Here is a 20,473-nt window from a genome sequence, read left to right on the forward strand (position 1 = left end):
TCGCCAGGTGGAGCCAATGCCAGCAGTAAAAGTACAGAGTGCCCAGGCCAGGTAGAGCCAGGATTGGCAGCGGTTCAACAACAACAACATTTATTTATATAGCACATTTTCATACAAAAAGTAGCTCAAAGTGCTTTACATAATGAAGAAAAGAAGAATAAAAGACAAATAAGAAATTAAAATAAGACAACCTTATTTAACATAAAAAGGAGTAAGGTCCGATGGCCAGGGTGGACAGAAAAAACAAAAAAAAAACTCCAGAAGGCTGGAGAAAAAAATAAAATCTGTAGGGGTTCCAGGCCACGAGACCGCCCAGTCCCCTTTGGGCATTCTACCTAACATAAATGAAATAGTCCTCTTTGTAGTTAGGGTTCTCACGGAGTCACTTGATGCTGATGGTTATACAGACTTCTGGCTTTTAATCCGTCCATCATTGTTGGAACATCATGGTGCTTTGGGTAGATGGTGGTGGCACAAGCCACCACCAATAGGACACCGGAAAAGGAAACAGAAGAGAGAGTAGGGGTTAGTACAGGTTCAGGTAGAGCAGGGCTCAGTGGTTCCCCATAAACGCCGTGGGACTGGTGACGAGGACATGGGCCAGATGAGATGGGTGTCTGCACCGGCTGGTAATGTCTCTCTGGGCTGCAAGATCCGAACAGGATAGGCCAGAGAGGCATCAGTTTTAAAGGAAGGCACCAGGGTTTGTGGTTTTAAATGAGTTTCCTGCACTGTGTTTTTTAACCTCATTTTTAATGATTTTCTATTTATTGAATTTTAACCTCTACCAGCACCTTTACATTTTAATTGGATTATTAGATTATTTATTTACTAGCCATGTGCGCTCAACTACGTTGCGCGTGTTAAAGTTGTCTGTGAAGGGCTCCCTGTTTAAACGCGGCTGCAAGTCGTGAACTGGGCCCTTCGTCGCACAGCATTATGATTTTTAATAAGGGAAACAAAATTACAAAACAAAACCCTTGGACATTGATTCAATAGGAACAGCCTACTCGGAATCACTGTCCGAATAGTAATTATGTGGTGGTGGAGAAGCATTTCTGCTTCTCTCCATTCACAGTCCGTCTCGTTTTCATGACGCTGTTGTTTCCTCTCACGATCTCTTCTCAACCTTTCTCCAATCTTGCAGGTTGCTTTGTGGCAATCCAAAGAGTAAGGAAGAACCAATGCTTCTTTCTTGAAGTCCAAACGCCAACTGATGGAAAATCACAGAAGTGTGCCCGACTTATATACTCTGACTGCCGACTCCAAGAAGTGGGTGAACATTCGATTTGGATGAAGTGCTGCCAACGACGGTCGATAGAAACACAAAAAACCACAGTCTTGACAATAAAGCAGGTGTCGACGCCAGATCTAAACACAAAGAGTGCTATCGACAGTGTTTGTAAACAAAAGTAACAACCAAGGTGTTGTGTATTCAGCCAGTACAAACAGCACATAGTCTCCTTTAGTTCAATCCTCTTTAATCACCACACTCCAATCTCATCCAACGATCCTCCCCCTCACTTCCTCTCCTCCTCCATCACTACTGCCCTCTACTGAACACAGCAGGAACACCACACAAGGCAGTGATTTCGCGGACAAACAAAGATCAAGATCCAAATGAAGATTATATATAAAGACTAGCCATGTGCGCCCAACTACGTTGCGCGTGTTAAAGTTGTCTGTAAAGGGCTCCCTGTTTAAACGCGGCTGCAAGTCGTGAACTGGGCCCTCCGTCGCACAGCATTATGATTTTTTATAAGGGAAACAAAATTACAAAAGAAAACCCTTGGACATTGATTCAATAGGAACGGCCTACTCAGAATCACTGTCCGAATAGTAATTATGTGGTGGTGTAGGAGCATTTCTGCTTCTCTCCGTTCACAGTCCGTCTCGTTTTCGCGATGCTGTCGTTTCCTCTCACAATCTCTTCTCAACTTTTCTCCAATCTCGCAGGTTGCTTTGTGGCAATCCAAAGAGTAAGGCAATATACACGGAGCAATGGTTATAAAAGGGGGACACATAGGTATCCAGGCTCTTTAAAGCATAAATAGGGATCACTTCACTGACATGTGAGGAAGCCAGGGTACAACTGTGAGACGCGCAGCACTCGCCGACTACAACGTAACAATAATAATGTCCGGAACGTGCTGTTACGTTGTCATTCATTTTACCCACTGTCTTTCTTTCATTCATATGTTACGTAGGCATGTACCTTTTATCTTTGGCAATCTCATTCTCTAACCAGGCCTCAGAAGCTAACCAGCGTAACACTGTCCACCACCCCTTTCGTTATTCCGGCACATTGTTGACATCCGTGAGTAACAACAACGTACTAAACTGGAAGGTGGTCTACGCATGCGTGGAATTCGCGGACAAACAAAGATCAAGATCCAAATGAAGATTATATATAAAGAAAAGATTAGTTAATTTAAAGCACAACAATTTGTTTAGTTTGAATGTCTGTGTTTTGAGGTGTGACTGGAGTACTACAGTCTTCAGTAGTATAAGCCTGGAGGAGATTCTTAATGCAATGCCTATGTTTTAGCTGTCTCTCTACTTCCATCTAGTGCTTCTTCTTCTAATTCATTCGTGGACAAACAAAGATCAAGATCCAAATGAAGATTATATATAGAGATTGAGAATGTTTAGAGCACTGCACTGTTTTGAACACTTTGATTGAGTTTTTTTAATAAAAGCACTTTAGCACTTTTCCACCATCTCCTTGCTTGGTTTGTTTGTCCTCATCTGCTCAGCTCACCTCAGTCATGACTATCGACCGTTTCAGGTTCAAGAGGCTCCCAAAAATGAAGAGGGAGTGTGGAGCCAACCCGCACTGTCACAATGTGAACAGCTACAGCTCCTCCAAGTCTCAACTACCCTCACTTTGATCTCTCTGGTCCTTTTAATTTACCAAAAAACTTCCCTACTTTTTTTTTCTTTCCCTCACGGCTTGGTATCTCACGCCAGGATGCCTCCTTTTGTCCCAAACTGGTCAAGTAGCACAGCACTCCACCACTCACACCCACTGAACCACCATGCCAGTGCACAATCACACATGTGCTTTGCTGTTTCTCTCTACCAGAGTTCTTTTGGCACCACCTTCCAGCACTCAAGGTAAGTGCCACCACGTAACACTATTTAAATTCAAAGTAAAATTTGCAAATAGTCACACACACTCTTTGCACATCCAGGTATAAACACAGTCACAATAGTGTAACTTACCACATACACACTCACAACTTCTCATAACACTGTCAAACAGACATCTTCTCCAGATCTACAAATGTATAATGCAACTTCCTGCCCTTCATATTACGCTTTTCCTGCTATCGAATGAGAACAATAACACATTCGTTGTTCCCTTCCTATACATGAAATGAAACTGCATTTCTACTCCTGACTCTTTTCTCTACCACTTTATTTAAACCACATTTGTTACCTGCTCCAAAAGCCTGACCACTTGATACAACACAATTATGATGTACGAGCCGGTCAACAAAACATTATACCAGGAGATACAATATATTCGATATGCTTACTAAAAATAAAATGCTTACTAAAATGTATTTCATATCAGTAATTTAAGGCCCTTTCAGTCTTGCCAACAGTGACATGAATGTTTTTTATTTATTTTCTGACCAATGCATGCTTATTTAAATTTGTCCTTTAATTGAGTGTTATATTTTTAGATATGCAAAGCAAACTTCTTAAAATAAAACATAATGATGTTAAACCTAAAAAGTCACAAAGAAACATTTGCTCATTGTACTTAACAAAACTGACAATGATTACCACTTTTTGAGACAAATCTGACACATTTTAAGAACTGAAATAACTTTGCCAACATTCTTTGGTTAGCCAGCAGCTAGGCTTAAAGGACTCCCACAATCAAATAATTAAATGGATTCCATATGTTTGCTATCTTTAGATTTTCACTTATGTTTTCATTTCTCAGTTCACAATAAAAATGTATTTATTGAAAATTAGTGTTTTAGTATTTGCTTGGCACCTAAAGTTACTACAAAGACAATGAGTTAGGGATACAGATTTTTTCAGAGGCAATACTGATAATCAATATCCTGTTTACTGGACTGTCCTATCCCAATGCTAATGAGTTTTTTCTTTATCTTTTCAAACAACCTTTACACTAAGCTCCTGTAAAACCAGATATAGGGAAGCCTTATGTTCTACATTAAAGTGTTAACTTTGGTCTTTTAATAATTAAACTATAGACCATAGGTGTTAATTGTTCATGTTTTATTAACAAAATGAAATTCTGTAGGCTTACTGTTCAGTGACCATAAAATTACTAAAATAAACAAAATTCCCTTAAAATGCAAAGTTTTTTTACTAATAAAATATGTAGGGAAAATATTTATCTGTAACACATATAGCATTAAAGAAAACAAAATTCTTCTTTTTAATTACAACCCCAAATCAGAAAAAGTTGGGACAGTGTGGAAAATGTGAATAAAAAAAGAAAAAAGCAAGTTATAAATTCTCCTCAAATTTTATTTCATTGCAGACAGTATGAACACAAAATAATTCATGTTTTTTTTGTCAACATCATTTGATTTGTAAATAAATATCCATTCTTGCCATTCAGGCTTGCAACACATTCCAAAAAAAGTTGGGATGGGGGCAATTAAGGGGTAGTAATGAGGTATAATAACTAAATAATGATGTGATTTGAAACTGCTGATGTTAACAGGTGATTGCAATCATGATTCGGTACAAAAGCAGCATCGACGAAAGGCCTACTCCTTTAGGAGCAAAGATGGGCAGAGGATCGCCAGTTTGCCACCAAGTGTGGGCAAAAATCTTTGAAATGATGAAGAAAAACGTTTCTCAAAGACAGATAGGAAGTGATTTGGGCATTTCTCCCTCTACAGTGCATAACATAGTGAAAAGAATCAGGGAATCTGGAGAAATTACCGTGCGCAAAGGCCAAGGGCGCAAGCCTAAACTGAATGGCCGTGATCTCCGAGCCCTCAGACGGCACTGCATTAAAAACCGTCATTCATCAATAAATGATATAACTGCGTGGGCTCAGGACTACTTCAGGAAGTCACTCTCAAGCACTACAGTACATAGTTACATTAGGAAATGCCAGCTAAAACTGTACTGTGCCAAAAGGAAGCCCTACATAAATAGTGTCCAGAAGTGCCGTCGACTTCTCTGGGCTCGGAGGCATCTGGGATGGTCCATTGTGCAGTGGAAACGTGTATTGTGGTCAGACGAATCGGTTTTTCAGATCTTTTTTGGAAGAAATGGACGCCGTGTGCTGCGGACCAAAGAGGAAAAGGACCATCCAGACTGTTACCAGATACAAGTCCAAAAGCCAGGGTCTGTCATGGTATGGGGTTGTGTCAGTGCCTTCGGCAAAGGTAACTTGCACTTCTGCGATGGCACCATCAATGCTGAGAAGTATATCTCAGTTTTGGAGGAACAAATGCTGCCTTCAAGACAACGTCTTTTCCAGGGACGCCCATGCTCATTTCAGCAAGACAATGCCAATCCACATACTGCGCGCATAACAAAGGCATGGCTGCGTAAGAAGAGGGTGCGGATGCTTGACTGGCCTGCCTGCAGCCCTGATTTGTCTCCTATAGAGAATGTTTGGCGCATTTTGAAACGAAAAATGCGTCAACGAAGACCCCGTACTGTTGCGCACCTAAAACGTTGTTTGCAGGAAGAATGGGACAAACTAACACCTGCAACACTTAGTCATTTGATTTCTTCAATGCCTAAACGTCTTTTAATTGTTGTTAAAAGACAGGGGAACTGTACAAAGTGGTAAATGCTGTACTGTCCCAACTTTTTTTGAAATGTGTTGCAAGCCTGAATGGCAAGAATGGATATTTATTTACAAATCAAATGATGTTGACAAAAAAAAACATGAATTATTTTGTGCTCATACTGTCTGCAATGAAATAAAATTTGAGGAGAATTTATAACTTGCTTTTTTCTTTTTTTATTCACATTTTCCACACTGTCCCAACTTTTTCTGATTTGGGGTTGTATATGCTGTTGTATTGTTTAATTTAGTTTGTAATGTACTTATTTAAAATTAATTTTGAGTATATATAAAGTCATATGAAAAAGTTTGGGATCCCCTCTTACTTGTTTGGATTTTTGTTTATCATTGGCCGAGCTTTCAAAGTAGCAACTTCCTTTTAATACAGTATATAACATGCCTTGTGGAAACAGTAGTATTTCAGCAGTGACATTAAGTTTATTGGATTAACAGAAAATATGCAATATGCATCATAACAAAATTAGACAGATGCATAAATTTGGGCACCCCAACTGAGATATTACATCAATACTTAGTTGAGCCTCCTTTTGCAAATATAACAGCCTCTAAACGCCTCCTATAGCCTTTGATGAGTGTCTGGATTCTGGATGGAGGTATTTTTGACCATTCTTCCATACAAAATCTCTCCATTTCAGTTAAATTTGATGGCTGCCAAGCATGGACATCCTGCTTCAAATCATCCCATAGATTTTCGATGGTATTCAAGTCAGGGGACTGTGACGGCCATTCCAGAAAAATGCCTTTGTAGATTTCGAACTGTGTTTTGGGTCATTGTCTTGTTGGACTACCCAAACCTTGCGTAACTTCAACTTTGAGACTGATGCTTGAACATTATCCTGAAGAATTTGTTGATATTGGGTTGAATTCATCCGACCCTCGACTTTAGCAAGGGCCCCAGTCCCTGAACTAGCCACACAGCATGATGGAACCTCCACCAAACTTGACAGTAGGTAGCAGGTGTTCTTCTTGGAATGCGGTGTTGTTCTTCGCCATATAAAGTGCTTTTTGTTATGACCAAATAACTCAATTTTTGTCTCATCAGTCCAAAGCACTTTGTTCCAAAGTGAATCTGGCTTGTCTAAATGAGCATTTGCATACAACAAGAGATTGTTTGTGGAGCGAGTGCAGAAAGGGCTTCTTTCTCATCACCCTGCCATGCAGATGTTCTTTGTGCAAACTGTGCTGAATTGTAGAACGCTGTACAGATACACCATCTGCATCAAGATGTTCTTGCAGGTCTTTGGAGGTGATCTGTGGGCTGTCTGTAACCATTCTCAAAATCCTGAGCATATGCCGCTCCTGTCAGACCTGGGTTTAACAGCAACTGTGCCTGTGGCCTTCCATTTCCTGATTCCATTCCTTACAGTTGAAACTGACAGTTTAAACCTCTGAGATAGCTTTTTGTAGCCTTCCCCTAAACCATGATACTAAACAATCTTTGTTTTCAGATCTTTTGAGAGTTGCTTTGAGGATCCCATGCTGCCACTCTTCAGAGTTGAGTCAAAGGGAAGCACAATTTGCAACTGACCACCTTAAATACCTTTTCTCATGATTGGACACACCTGTCTATGAAGTTCAAGGCTTAACGACCTAATCCAACCAATTTGGTGTTGCAAGTAATCAGTACTGTGCAGTTACATGCATTCAAATCAGCAAAATTACAAGGGTACCCAAATTGTTGCACAGCCAGTTTTTCACATTTGATTTTATTTCATACAACTAAATACTGCTTCACTAAAAATTGTTTGTTCGGAAAACACCCCAGTACTCAGATGTTCCTAGGAAATGAAAGACATACCACTGTTATCTTTTTTTTGTTGAAAGTAGAGTAAATTATTATGCAGGCTAAGAGGAGTTCCCAAACTTTTTCATATGACTGTGTATATATATATATATATATATATATATATATATATAGTGATAAGCCAGGGACGTACCACTCCCCAAATCCGACACAGACACGCAAGTGTAAGCACACACTTTTATTTTTCTTATTCTTCTTTTCTTCCCAGCACATACAGTAAATCACCAACCATCAACAACAGCAATACTGCTCAGTCCCTTCTCTCTCTCTTTTACTCTTCCTTTACTTCTCTTCTCTGCCGCCTCCACTCCTCCACACAAGCTTTGTCCTCGACCTCCCGACTCTGGCTCTCTGAACGAAATGAGGCGGCCTCTTTTATACTGCACCCAATATGTTAACCAATAATTATGTTAATATCTGAATGGCGGAAACAATTTATTCACAAAACATAGTTCATATGTGCAAGATGATTTAAAGGAATGACTTTGCCATCATGTTCAACACATGTACCATATGTGGCACATAAATTATCCACAAAAATTGTATATAAGCATATAAATAGCAGTACCATTAGTGTTAACATAATTTTGACTGAGCCTGTATATCTATTTATATATCTATATATCGCTCGCCCACCCCCGGGTTTGGTTTACCGGATACACAATTTAAAAAGATTGTTATTTTCGCAGGAATTGTTAAATATCCATTATTTTCATTGTTACTTTAAAACTTTTGTAAAAACAATACTTATCCTTTATTTCCGGCCCCGGGAGTGGTTAAATCTTTCTCACAGGACGTAAAACGCAGCTTGTGTTATGAAGGTGGCGGCTGAACACATGCTAAGGAGAAGCGGTCGGATCGCCTGCTGGCTTCCAGCTGCTGCTACTGGCAAGCTGCGTGTTCTGCTTGTCATTGTTTAAAGGAGCACATGATGTCTGTCAGCCAAAAGCATTCCAACAACTGCTTGGTTAGATGTCCATGAACTTGTTTTAAATGTTGCCTCACAGGACATCAAATTGTCTTCCAAAAAGATCACGTCTCGTCTCCCTCCCAGGATTTTTTTTATAACAGATATATATATATATATATATATATATATAGATATATATATATATATATATATATATATATATATATTGTGGCAGACCGCTGGGGGTGGTACCCAGCCGGGACGCCCAAGAGGACCGGAGGAGGGCTTGCGCCTCCTCCAGACCATGAGGGGTCGACTGCCCTGGTTGTGTTGGGGGCCACGGGTGCAGGGTTTGGAAGCCCAACCCTGTTGGGACCCATGGTCACCGCCAGGGGGCGCCCCAGTGCCTAGAGAGCTCTGGACCTCAGCACTTTCGCCACACCCAGAAGTGCTTGGGGGGAAGAAGAAAGGGGACACCGGAAGTCCTTCCTGGTGCACAACTAGCACTTCCGCTACACAGGGGAGAGTCGGCGGAGGAGTGTCGGGGAGCACCTGGAGGCCATCCGGTGATGCATAAAAGGGGCCGCCTCCCTTCAGACAGTGACTGGAGTCGGGCGAGGAGTGGAGGCAGCCTGAAGGAAGCAGGCACTGGAAGGAAAGGCCTGGACTTTGGGGGATTGGTGCTGGAGGCACTGGGTTGTGCACAATTAAACCTTGTAAATAGTGTAAATAAACGTGTGTTGGGAGAACTTACGATGTCCGTCTGTCTGTGTCCAGGCTGCTTCTCACAATATATATATTACACATATACACACTAGGGGGCTTTGCCCTCTGCTTGCTTCACTCGCCAACACTATGCGCCAGCCTCTTTGCAGTTCTATCGCTCGTGTATGGGGATGCGGACGTACAATTTAAACAGATTGTTATTTTCATGGGAATTGTTACATATGCATAATAGAACTAACTATTTTACATTGCATCGAGTAATTAACCATATTAAAAAAACGCAAAATTTAATCATTTGTAAATAAATTGTGTTTCATGTTGCGTTAGAGTTATTCTTTGCGTAATACGATTTCGTTCTGTTTGGCTTTGAAATTAACATGCATATACTTTTTAAACTTACACTTTTACTGTAAAACTTCAGTAAAACATTTTTTTAATTAAATTTTCATCAATATCGAATTGAATTTTGATTCCGTCTTTGGACTTTCATTGTGACGATGCAACTTATAACTGCCCGTGATTAAATTAAATTTTTTTCTCTCTATTAAATAAAACAACTTTTTTGAATGTTCGGCTCTGAGATTTGTTAATTGTCTTTACAAAAGCTATTCTAACGGGAAACTGTTAGCGTTTTAATACGAATGGCATATCAAGATCTCCTTTGTTGTCTAATGTTATTCACTGAAGATGTACTATATTACCTTTCTTGGATACATCCTTCTTTCTACAGTAATTCATGTGGAGGAATACCGAACATTGTTAACACTTGTAGATATTCTTCGGGATAATGTAAGTTGATGTTTTAATTTTCCGCACGATCACCATCAACTGTTTCAGCATAGTCTATTGATACGCATTTAACCAATTTGCCGTGTAACCAATTGACATTTTTAGCATTAATTCATTTGACTTCATCCTTTCTCTGTGCTAGGATTGCCCGTGAACTCATTTTTACTGTTGATAAAACCCTTTGTGATGAAATTCTTCACTAAGAGTTGGACATAATACATCTTCTTTAATTGAGAAAAACTTAAGAATTTATAAGAGCCGAGAGAGCAAGAACTGTGTCTTTCAAAAGCATTCACACGAATGAGAGGTGAGAGTTCGTGTGCGTGATTGAATATGGTTAAGAGGAGGGTGTGACTTGAAAAAATCTCATGGCCAAAGTCTCATCTCAAGGGACTTGAAAAAAATCTCTGGAAAAAAGTCTTGTCTCGTCCCAGTATTTTTTTTATATTCTAGAGAGTTATATATATCGCTCCTTTCCATTCAGTCACAAGTGTAAATAACATGGCAGCTTTAGCAGCATCAGAGCCTTCATCCGCACACTTAACTGGCAAAGGCTGCAACTGCGGTGGTGTCTGGAAAAACCTTGTCTTTGTGGCTATTAGAAAACCACAAGATACATGCAAGCCTGTATGTACAATTTCCAAGTGAGCTAATATGAAAAATTAAGAGGTACCTTATTTCTAAATTACGATAACATAAGGAGGTCTAAATCTACTATTCTAAAAACTATTCCATTTGAAGTAAGGATGTGATGTTTATTTTTTTCTGCAGGTTAAAACATTTTTTGCAGCCAGTTAAACATTAAACATATTAAGACAGGGTTCTTCTATTACTTTTACCTACAGGTTACTTTTTACTCTGTGCTGTTCTTTCAGAACTAACACTCTTTAGCACTATAGGCCTCAAACACTCCCTCAATTTTTAAGCCTTTGCCGCAAAGTCTGCTACCACAGTGCGTTACATTTTTTTATTTTGCAATTTTAAAGTTATATTTTATCACATTTACTACATAATGTAGGTTGCTGTATCTTTTCAGTGTTCAAATGCATAAACAGTGGTGCTACTCCTCCGTGTGCTCATACACTGGGCTACAGGGTGAGTATTCAGAATGTCAGAGCTCACTGAAGAGCATGTTTACAAGTTAGTCTTTCTTGCAAAAACTTTGGTAGTTACAAAAACATCACAGTTTGTTTTCACACAAAAATATAATGTGCACTGTACACATTTATGCAAAGCTTTCAAGTACGTCAGAGGTCTGTTTGTGAGTTGCTTTTCTGAACATGTTTTTTTTTTTTAAGAGACCACATTAATGTTTTTTTTACATGAATGTTTAATGGTTTCATGTATACCGTTTACAAATGATTGCAATACTTACTCAATTAATATTTAATGACATTTGTACCATTTCATCGTACTACCTCAGTAACATTATTTGATTTCATTAATGTAAAAAATTTTGACCAGATTTAAACTTCTTTAGTTTTTATTGTTTAGAGAAATCTACTCTTACCTTTTAGAAAAGATTGCACAACTTAAAGTACTTGCAATTAATGACAAAATTTCTATTACTTATTTTCATCAATGTTAGGATTTTAACTCAAACAGAATTGCAATTTATTTAAATAATATTTTTATTGCATTACATTATGTACTGGACTAGGTATCAACAATGGTATAGAATTTCAATGCTTTTCTTAGTAGCATGTCGAAGTTTTAATTTTTGGTTTTGTGACAACCCTAGATTGCACCACAGTTTATTTTATTGTTAAAATATACATTTACTATATTTATACTGTTTTTGTTTGTTTGTTTTCCAGTATACCAGCTCGATATGTATAATTATTGATGTATAATTATAAATATAGATTACTATTTTAATTATGCAGTACTTCTTTCATACCAAAACATAAACTGTATGACACATGCAAACAAATAATAAACACAGTACAAACCTTTAAAAAAGCTGCAGATCTATTATATATTCAAAAGATTGCAAGAAAATACAATGCTAAAGTGCCTATAAAGTGTACAAGTTAAATAAACAGATTTTGCTGTTAAGCAAACAAGCCTATTGTTTACTAAGCAGCAATTTCAAATTCTTCTTTATCTCTTCTTTTTCTTATTGAAAATGTGAGCTGCCGTACTAAACACAAACTCACTCAATGTGCAAATTCAGACAAGCAGTGTCCATTTTAATTAAAGGACAAAACAAAAATGCTTGAAATTATTAGAGTAGCTTTACTTTCTGTTTGTCTAATTGCACAGGACAACTCCTCTGACTCTTTTTTCTCAGCTTATTCCTCCATTTTCTTAATGTAAAGACTAAAATTCCAAGCTTATATATATAATGTCTGTCTTATTGCACTCTTCTTGAAGAATACAGCAGAAAATGCTCAACTACTCCAATACTTTGTGTAAAGGAGCACTAAATTATCATAACCATTAGAAAAGCAGATGCTGAAAAAAATTGTTTTTTATGATCAGCCAATTTACTGATCAAGTCTTGTGTAGTGAAACTCAGCCTATCAATTGGAGCATCACTACTAGCTATTGTACAGCTTCGCAATGTGTTCCTCTTTAGAAAAAAATTAAACATGTGTGCAAAATTTACCCTTAACCAGTTTCCATTTGTGCTTCCATGATCTTGTTGAGGATTTAAATTTACTGATAAAGCAACAGCTTGTTTCGGCCATAGTAATTCCCTTCATACTTTACAACATTTCCATCATGTTAGCTCTTTAAGCGAATGGATTCAGTTCTTTTTTAACTTTTGTAAAAGCTCACAGCTAGTCTCTGGACTTTATACACTGCTATATGTTATAGAACAGGGGTAGGCAACGTCGGTCCTGGAGTGCCACAGTATGTGCAGGTTTTTGTTCCAACCCAGTTCCTTAACGAGAACTCAATTATTGCTGATGAAGCACATATTGCTTAAGTGACATTTTAATGCTTCATTTTAGTGGTCTCGCTTGTTAAGGTTCTCCAACCTTAATTGCTTATTTCAATCTTAAACTGCTGCATTCAGTGTTTTAATTGCTCCTTATTAGCAATAAGATGTAAAAGACAAAGCAGCCAGCAGTTCTCCAGCTAGCTTTTTTCCAATTACATCTGTGTGTGTTCATCATGCACAGTTTGATTTAATAAAACACTTAATAGAAAAATGTGACAGACTGAAAATGATCTGTTTTAGGCTTCAAATCATTTGGATGATATCCTTGGAAAGGAAAAAAATCTACGATATAAAAGCCTTACATTGCACAGACTAACAAGCCATAAAATTAAATAAGGTCTGAGATTGGCAATGATTGGTTTCTAATTAAGCAATTGGGTTGGAATGAAAACCTGTAGCCACTGCGGCTCACCAGGACCGACATTGCCTACCCCTGTTTTACATCTTATTGCTAATAAGGAGCAATTAAAACACTGAATGCAGCAGTTTAAGATTGAAATAAGCAATTAAGGTTGGAGAACCTTAACAAGCGAGACCACTAAAATGAAGCATTAAAATGTCACTTAAGCAATATGTGCTTCATCAGCAATAATTGAGTTCTCGTTAAGGAACTGGGTTGGAACAAAAACCTGCACATACTGTGGCACTCCAGGACCGACGTTGCCTACCCTTGTTATAGAAGACCAAAACTGCACACAATATTCCAGCATCACTTTCCCTGACAAGTACTCATTATAGCAGTGCCAGTCATTAAAATGCCAATTGCATGTGATAGTAAAACTAGTTTTGTTTTATATATGAAAATTTGTACTGAGATACAAATACCTCTGAGTAGCATGACACCACTAGAGGTAGAATGCCTTCTTACAGCATGAAGGAAGCAGACTTAATACCAGGAAGATATGGCTTATTGTATTGGTCTGAAAGTTCTACAAACAGTATACTGACTTTCATTTCCTTCCACATTTTTGAAATGCTACTCAGTCATCTTCTAACTCTATATATGCATGCACAGCTGTTATTAGTGTATGTTTTGTTGAAGACTGTCACTCTATTCAGTATTTGTTCCTTCACTAGACTTTTTCTTCTAGGCTAGAATATAATTTATAGAGTCCTGTCACATTAAACCAAATTCTTTTAAGTACTCTGTTTTTTGTCCCAAATTCCACAGATGTGCCTGTTTGGCTGATCTGTAAATTTAAAATGGTCCTGTTTGAGTGCATCTGGTAATGAAATGGTGTCTCTATCAGGGATGGTTTCTGCCTTATGCTTGGCTCCTCACATCTTTAAACTTGGATCAACAAGTATACAAAACAGATTGATAGCTTCATAATAAAGAGATACAGAACTATAACTAGAGAATTAACAAAACCCAGCACATCAAATAGGATAAAAAAACATGGTTCAAATGTGATTTCCTCTAGATGTATAAAAAATATTTATGTTAATTGGGAAAAACTAAAAACCTTGATTAAGTAGTTAGTTTAAAATCTTTGTTTTTCAAGTCCACTATTTCAAATCAACTTAATAAATTACTCATGTAATAAAATACACTGCTTAATCACTTAAATACTTCTAATTAGTTTAACTATCAAACATCAAAAGAGTAGTAGTAATCTGAGTTATCAGGGTGTGTTCATCTGGGTTATCTGGGTGTCAGTGATCCCAGTAGGCCAAGATTAAATTTAAAAGGGGCCTTCTCAAAACTCCAGCTGTTGGAAGCAAATCACAGAGATGAAGCCTGATGACATAGTGTCTTTAGGATTCCTTGTATCTTTATAGGTGAGTGTGGGAGCAAACATCATATAAGGAGCCCTGGAGCAATGGTGACAGCATGGCCATCCATGTTCAATGTTTGGATTAGAAGTTTTAAAAAAACCCTTATAAAGAAAGCAGTAATACTCCAATAGGACACCATGTAAAACATTCTCATAAAAACATTATCAAAAAAGCTGCTATAAAAAGAACTAAAATGTACCCATATAGCAACAGGAATACAATTTTTAGCATTCAAAATAATGCACAGTAGTACTAAAACTGCTTACTATGCTTACACTGCATAGTCTGTCATGAGTGAAAATTTAGCATTTCATAATGTTACTGAATTATTATCAAGAAGGTAAAGGTAGTGCACATTTCTATTCGATAAAGATGTTACATTTTTTGAGAAGTTGATATTGAGGGAAATGTTAAATTTTCAGTATTCTAACAATGCACATTACTTAGGATTGTTATGTACTGTATCAACCTGAATTTGTGTATTTTATTGTTAATTTTGTTGTTTTTCATTTGTTATTTGCCATATTTTCCTTTATTTTGATTATAACTAAAATTTTGCACTGTCACCTTAAAGTGGCATTCATTTAATGTGCTCTACAGGTGGAGCCACCCTGACATCACCAATCCTCAGATTTCTTTCTAGCCATTTACATCAGAAAAAATAAGTTTAGAAGGAGTTAACAGTGAGCACTGTTACATTGAATTTACTAGTTGTCATACTCTTTTGCCTCAGTTTATTGGATTCTACTCTGGGATTTGTGTCTGAATTGTTTGCCTTTTGGCAACTCCTTTTTGGTCTTTTCAGCTTTTCCTGTTATTTCTTTACTAGGGGGATTCGCCCCCTGCTCGCTTCGCTCGCCAACCCCTGTGTTTGGTTAATTGGATATACAATTTTACATATTTTTTTTGGAATTGTTTCAATTTCATTATTTTCACTTTTACTTTAAAAGTTCATTAAAAACAATATTGTTTGGAGACGCATTGTGACAACGCAACGTATAACTGCCCGTGAGTGAATATTGTTTCTGTTTCTGCAATAAACATTTCGAGTTCTTCTGTTTGTCCCTCTGATTTATTGCTTGTCATAGCAAAAGCTATTCTCAAGGTAAACTGTAAACATTTTACTACGAATGGCATATCACAATCTCCTTTGGTGTGTAATGTTATTCTCAGAATATATACATCACCTTTCTCTTTGCCTGTTATTATTTGTATCACTTCCCCGAGATCATCAATATACACCCAACCGAATTGTGTACTCTTTGAAATTTAACTTGTCATTCGTTTAACTGTTGTGGGACCACAGAGTCTCATAGCATATGGTCCATCAATGTGTAAATCCACGTTTTGTCCATTGAATGAGGCGAATGCAAAAAGACTTTGTTGTCTACTCTTTTTTTCAGACCTCAATTTGTCCTGGTATTTTTTCAATTACACCTGGTTCTGATGATTAATCACCTTTTGTTTGCGGTAATGCAATCATTTCTATCTTTTCTTTGATACTGTAGTGACTGACATGATAAAGTGTCACAAAAGTTTTACTTGAACAATCGCAGACTTCCTAACCCCAAACACAACTTTCTAGCACCCTCTCCAACGACTCCCCTTACTGCATCAAATCAATACCCCGCTATCAGTCCTCCGTGCTGTACTCCGCCTTCCCTCAATCGGACCTAACAGTCACTTAAAACCAAAAAGACCTCAACCTGGCTGGGACGCTACAATACTTTCGAATTTTACAGCTTTCATATTCTGTACCTTTGTCTGCATGTGTATCGCGCCATCGTTTGTTTGAGCCTTTCGAATTCCACTGCTTTCATAATCTCTTATCTGCCTTTTTTTCTCTCCAATGCCTTTGGGTCTCTATTCTCCGTATTGTCCTTATACGCTTTATATGCGCCGAGAGCACATAATTTGTGTGTACTATGTGCTTTTACACAATTGATTTTTTTTTGATGGGTGTGCTCTTATATATTCCGTACTTTCTTTGTTGACCTTTGCGGACCCCGTAGTGTCTTACGTTTGACTCTGGGGTGCAGTGCAGAATCCTCTTTTCTGTGTGGCTGTGTCGTTAGTTGTTAGCTATGGGCGCGTCGTTTATCCAGGCGGGCTCGTGTTTGTATACCCGTCAGTCGAGCTCGTTCGTTTTGAACCCCTGCCTGCTTTGCTTCCGCAGTTTCAGACGCGCGTTGTAGGCGCCTGCGTTCATTGATCTTATCCAGGTGGGCTCGTGTTTGTATCGCTGAGCTGTATTGTGTTTGAATTTGGTGTAAAGCGTTCAGCGGTTTGCACAATCCCAAGGAGCACATTATTCCTAACTTGACTCTGCAGTAGTGCCACTCAGAATATGCCGGTGACGCCTGCGCCTTCACTCCGCAGTAGTGCCACTAACAATATGGCGGTGACGCCTGCGCCTTCACTCCGCAGTAGTGCCACTCACAATATGGCGGTGACGCCTGCGGCTTCCGTACTATGTCGGGTTTCACTATGCTGTGTAGGCGCCTTTGCCTTTCGTACCTTCCCGCGCCTTCCGTAATATCTTTGTGGACCTGTGGGGCCTCCGTAGCCTCTTCCATTTGAATCTGGGCTGCAGCGCAGAATCCTCTTTTTTGTGTGGATGTGTCGTTAGTCGTTAGCTATGGGCGCGTTGTTGCTTCATTTCTCATTCACGTCAGTTGAGCTCTATTGTTTTTGGGCTGTGACTCCTTCGTGTGCGGTGGATACGACTTCGCTTGCGGTTTATGAGACGTGCGCTGTACAAGGCTGCGCAGTACGTCTCATGGTCCCATTGCCGTGTACCTGCGTCCATGCCATCCGGTATCCTGCGTCCATGCCATCCGGTTTACCATTCTCAGTTAGTAATATGGATTATTTCAATAAAAATTTTAATTTATAAAGAATAGTTATTTGCCTTTTATCACAAGCTGTAGCTTGTCAAAAGCTCCTCCATCTTGTGAGGCGTCTTTGAACATTTAAGTCTACTGGTGAACTTTTATCCATTTACTCCATTTTTCAGCTTAGTTAGGCTGAACCCAACTGCCGTAGTTTGGAGTGATTTGGACTGGTTGAGCCTCATTAAGGCTGGCTAGTGAGGGTCCCGGCCAGCTTCAATAGTTTCCTTTGGAGGACTCACATTATTTTCTCATGTTTCAGATTCTATATTATAACAATAACAATGATACCAAGAGAAGCATATTTAATATTTTATTTACTTTCCTCTGAGGCACCATTTATTCCTATAGTTATTCTTGATTTAAAAATAAGAGTTGGAACAAACACTAAAAGAAGCCTCAAAATAAGATTTCAATCATGAAATTAATAAGACTGATTTTTGTAATACATACTATGCAAATACTGCTGACATACCCACACCTACCTAGCAGCTTGTCGCTGGATTGCTCTTGGGCGCAACTAGACATGTTGCAACCGGCTTCATTAATTGTATTTCAATTTATCGTGAAATACAGTATCTCACAAAAGTGAGTACACCCCTCACATTTTTGTAAATATTTTATTCTTTTTCATGGGACAACACTGAAGATATGACACTTTGATACAATGTAAAGTAGTCAGTGTACAGATTGTATAACAGTGTAAATTTGCTGTCCCCTCAAAATAACTCAACACACGGCCATTAATGTCTAAACCGATGGCAACAAAAGTGAGTACACCCTTAAGTGAAAAATGTCCAAATTCACTTTTGTGAAATACTGTAACAAAATGTATGTTGACCACATCACAAATAGAAGACAAGAATTTTGTGCATAATTATGTTATGAATTCTTTTGAGTACCACTCCACAAAAATTAAATGAAGAGATACACAAAGCTGATGGCAACATGTGAAGATAAGGTTTTATCTTTGGCTCAAATTTTTTATTGACATTCTTTGACCCGAAAATGCCAAAAAAATACAATCTTCCATCATGATGATGCATTTTACCTGCTGTGGAGTTTCTCGCCAACAAGCACATCCCAATGCTTGTGCAGCCATTACATTCACTAGATCTGTCACAATGTGACATTCTTTTCTTCTCAAAGTTGAAAACGTCACCAAAAAAAACCTACTTTTTCCAAAAAGCCAAGACCAATGTAATGACATACTGAGAGAGGCTTAACATAATACACCACCCAAAATATTTTTTTTATATGTTACTTACCCCGTCTAGTTTGTAGTGATGGTCAAGAAATTGTTCATTATCATACTTTAATGCAGAATGGAGATAAAACAGTTTATGGTATAATACAGACCAATGGTGTAAAACAACAAATCATCCATGGAGAGAGAGAAAAAAAAAAAAAACTCACTTTGACATGTGAATTATGCAACAAGAGTAGTTATCCAGTTGTATATTCAAAATGTGCAAAACATATGCATTTCTTGCTAAAATATCATTAAATATATATACTTCTGAAAAAATAAAAACACATCATAAACAGGAAATGCACGTTCCCTTGGGTATGTCTTTTTGTCTCCATTCATCCCGGTCAATATTTATTTTTTACCAATTTATTATATTGTTAGACTACCCATCATGAACAATATCTTCATATAGAGTATGATAGCCGAGTAAAGTGCACTGGAACAATCTTAACACTGGAAAAACACCACTGTTATTTATGCTTCATGAGAAGTACTCCACTTGAACAAGATACATCTCTGAAGTGAAGAAGATTTGTGCTGTCACACACATTGGGCTATACAGCTTGTACCAGAAAATCCAGATGATGTAATTCTGGACCATTAAAAAAAATAGGCTGCCTGTGAATATTCACAGTCTCCATTGTGATTCTCAAATAATGTTACAAAAGGTATTAATCCCTTATCCAGTTTTTAGCTTTACTTCTCCAAGTGCTGACAGAGTCTAGATAAAACAATGTCAGTGCCAGTCTTATTTTTATATACATTTGAATAGACCAGTGTTCGCTCACCATTCCGCTGCAAGGAGCACAGAAATATGCAAACCTCCTTCATACAAATTCCAAACAAGGTTCTTCTTAACACAAACCTGTGAACCGAATGCCCAAAAGGGATATTGCTCTTGAATGATCAAAAACAGGCATGTGGCTGCTTCATTGCTGAAGTGATACTTTCTATAATAGTATGCTTTACAAAAGGAATTGTAATATTTATTTCCTCATCCAAGTTCTGCATTTGTTTTACCAAGAAATAAACCACATTTTCTTGTTATAAATGTCTGTTTTAGGAGGTGTTCACTCAAAAATTTGAAGTGAAACTCACTATCTATTAATGCTTTTAACTCAAAATGTGGCGTTTGGCTTTTCCTGACCTGTGTTCAGTATACTCCAGCATTAACAGTAAACACATCCTGACAGTCCACGATCAAAATGCTAATTATACAAAATTCCAACATTAGATGTCAGATGTTGGAATATGAAGCTGTTAATGAAATACACTTATGGTAAGAACAGTGCGATGTTTACTACTAATATTTTCCAGAATTCAATGTACGGTATTAGGAAAATTTCCACAAATTTTAATATTATCCAGTAATGAGTTAGTAAGCAACATTAATAAATGAATATCTGTCTGTAATATGGCTTTTCATTTGATGTTTTAAACTAATAATGCTTAATGTTTCAGAGCGACCTAATCTACAATCTAAAAAAAAACACATAACAATATACAAGAAGCAGAGGTTGTATTTAATAGAGAATGTGGTGTTTCAAATAG

General features: G+C 37.8%; 1 protein-coding gene across 6 annotated transcripts in view; it reads right to left on the minus strand.

The window, feature by feature from the left end:
• psd3l (pleckstrin and Sec7 domain containing 3, like) overlaps nt 1-20,473 on the minus strand; it is a 649,947-nt gene that overhangs the window by 414,371 nt on the left and 215,103 nt on the right. The gene's annotated exons all lie outside the window — the stretch shown is intronic.

Source organism: Erpetoichthys calabaricus, chromosome 7 (assembly GCF_900747795.2).
Source record: "Erpetoichthys calabaricus chromosome 7, fErpCal1.3, whole genome shotgun sequence".
Classification (NCBI taxonomy): Eukaryota; Metazoa; Chordata; class Cladistia; order Polypteriformes; family Polypteridae; genus Erpetoichthys; species Erpetoichthys calabaricus.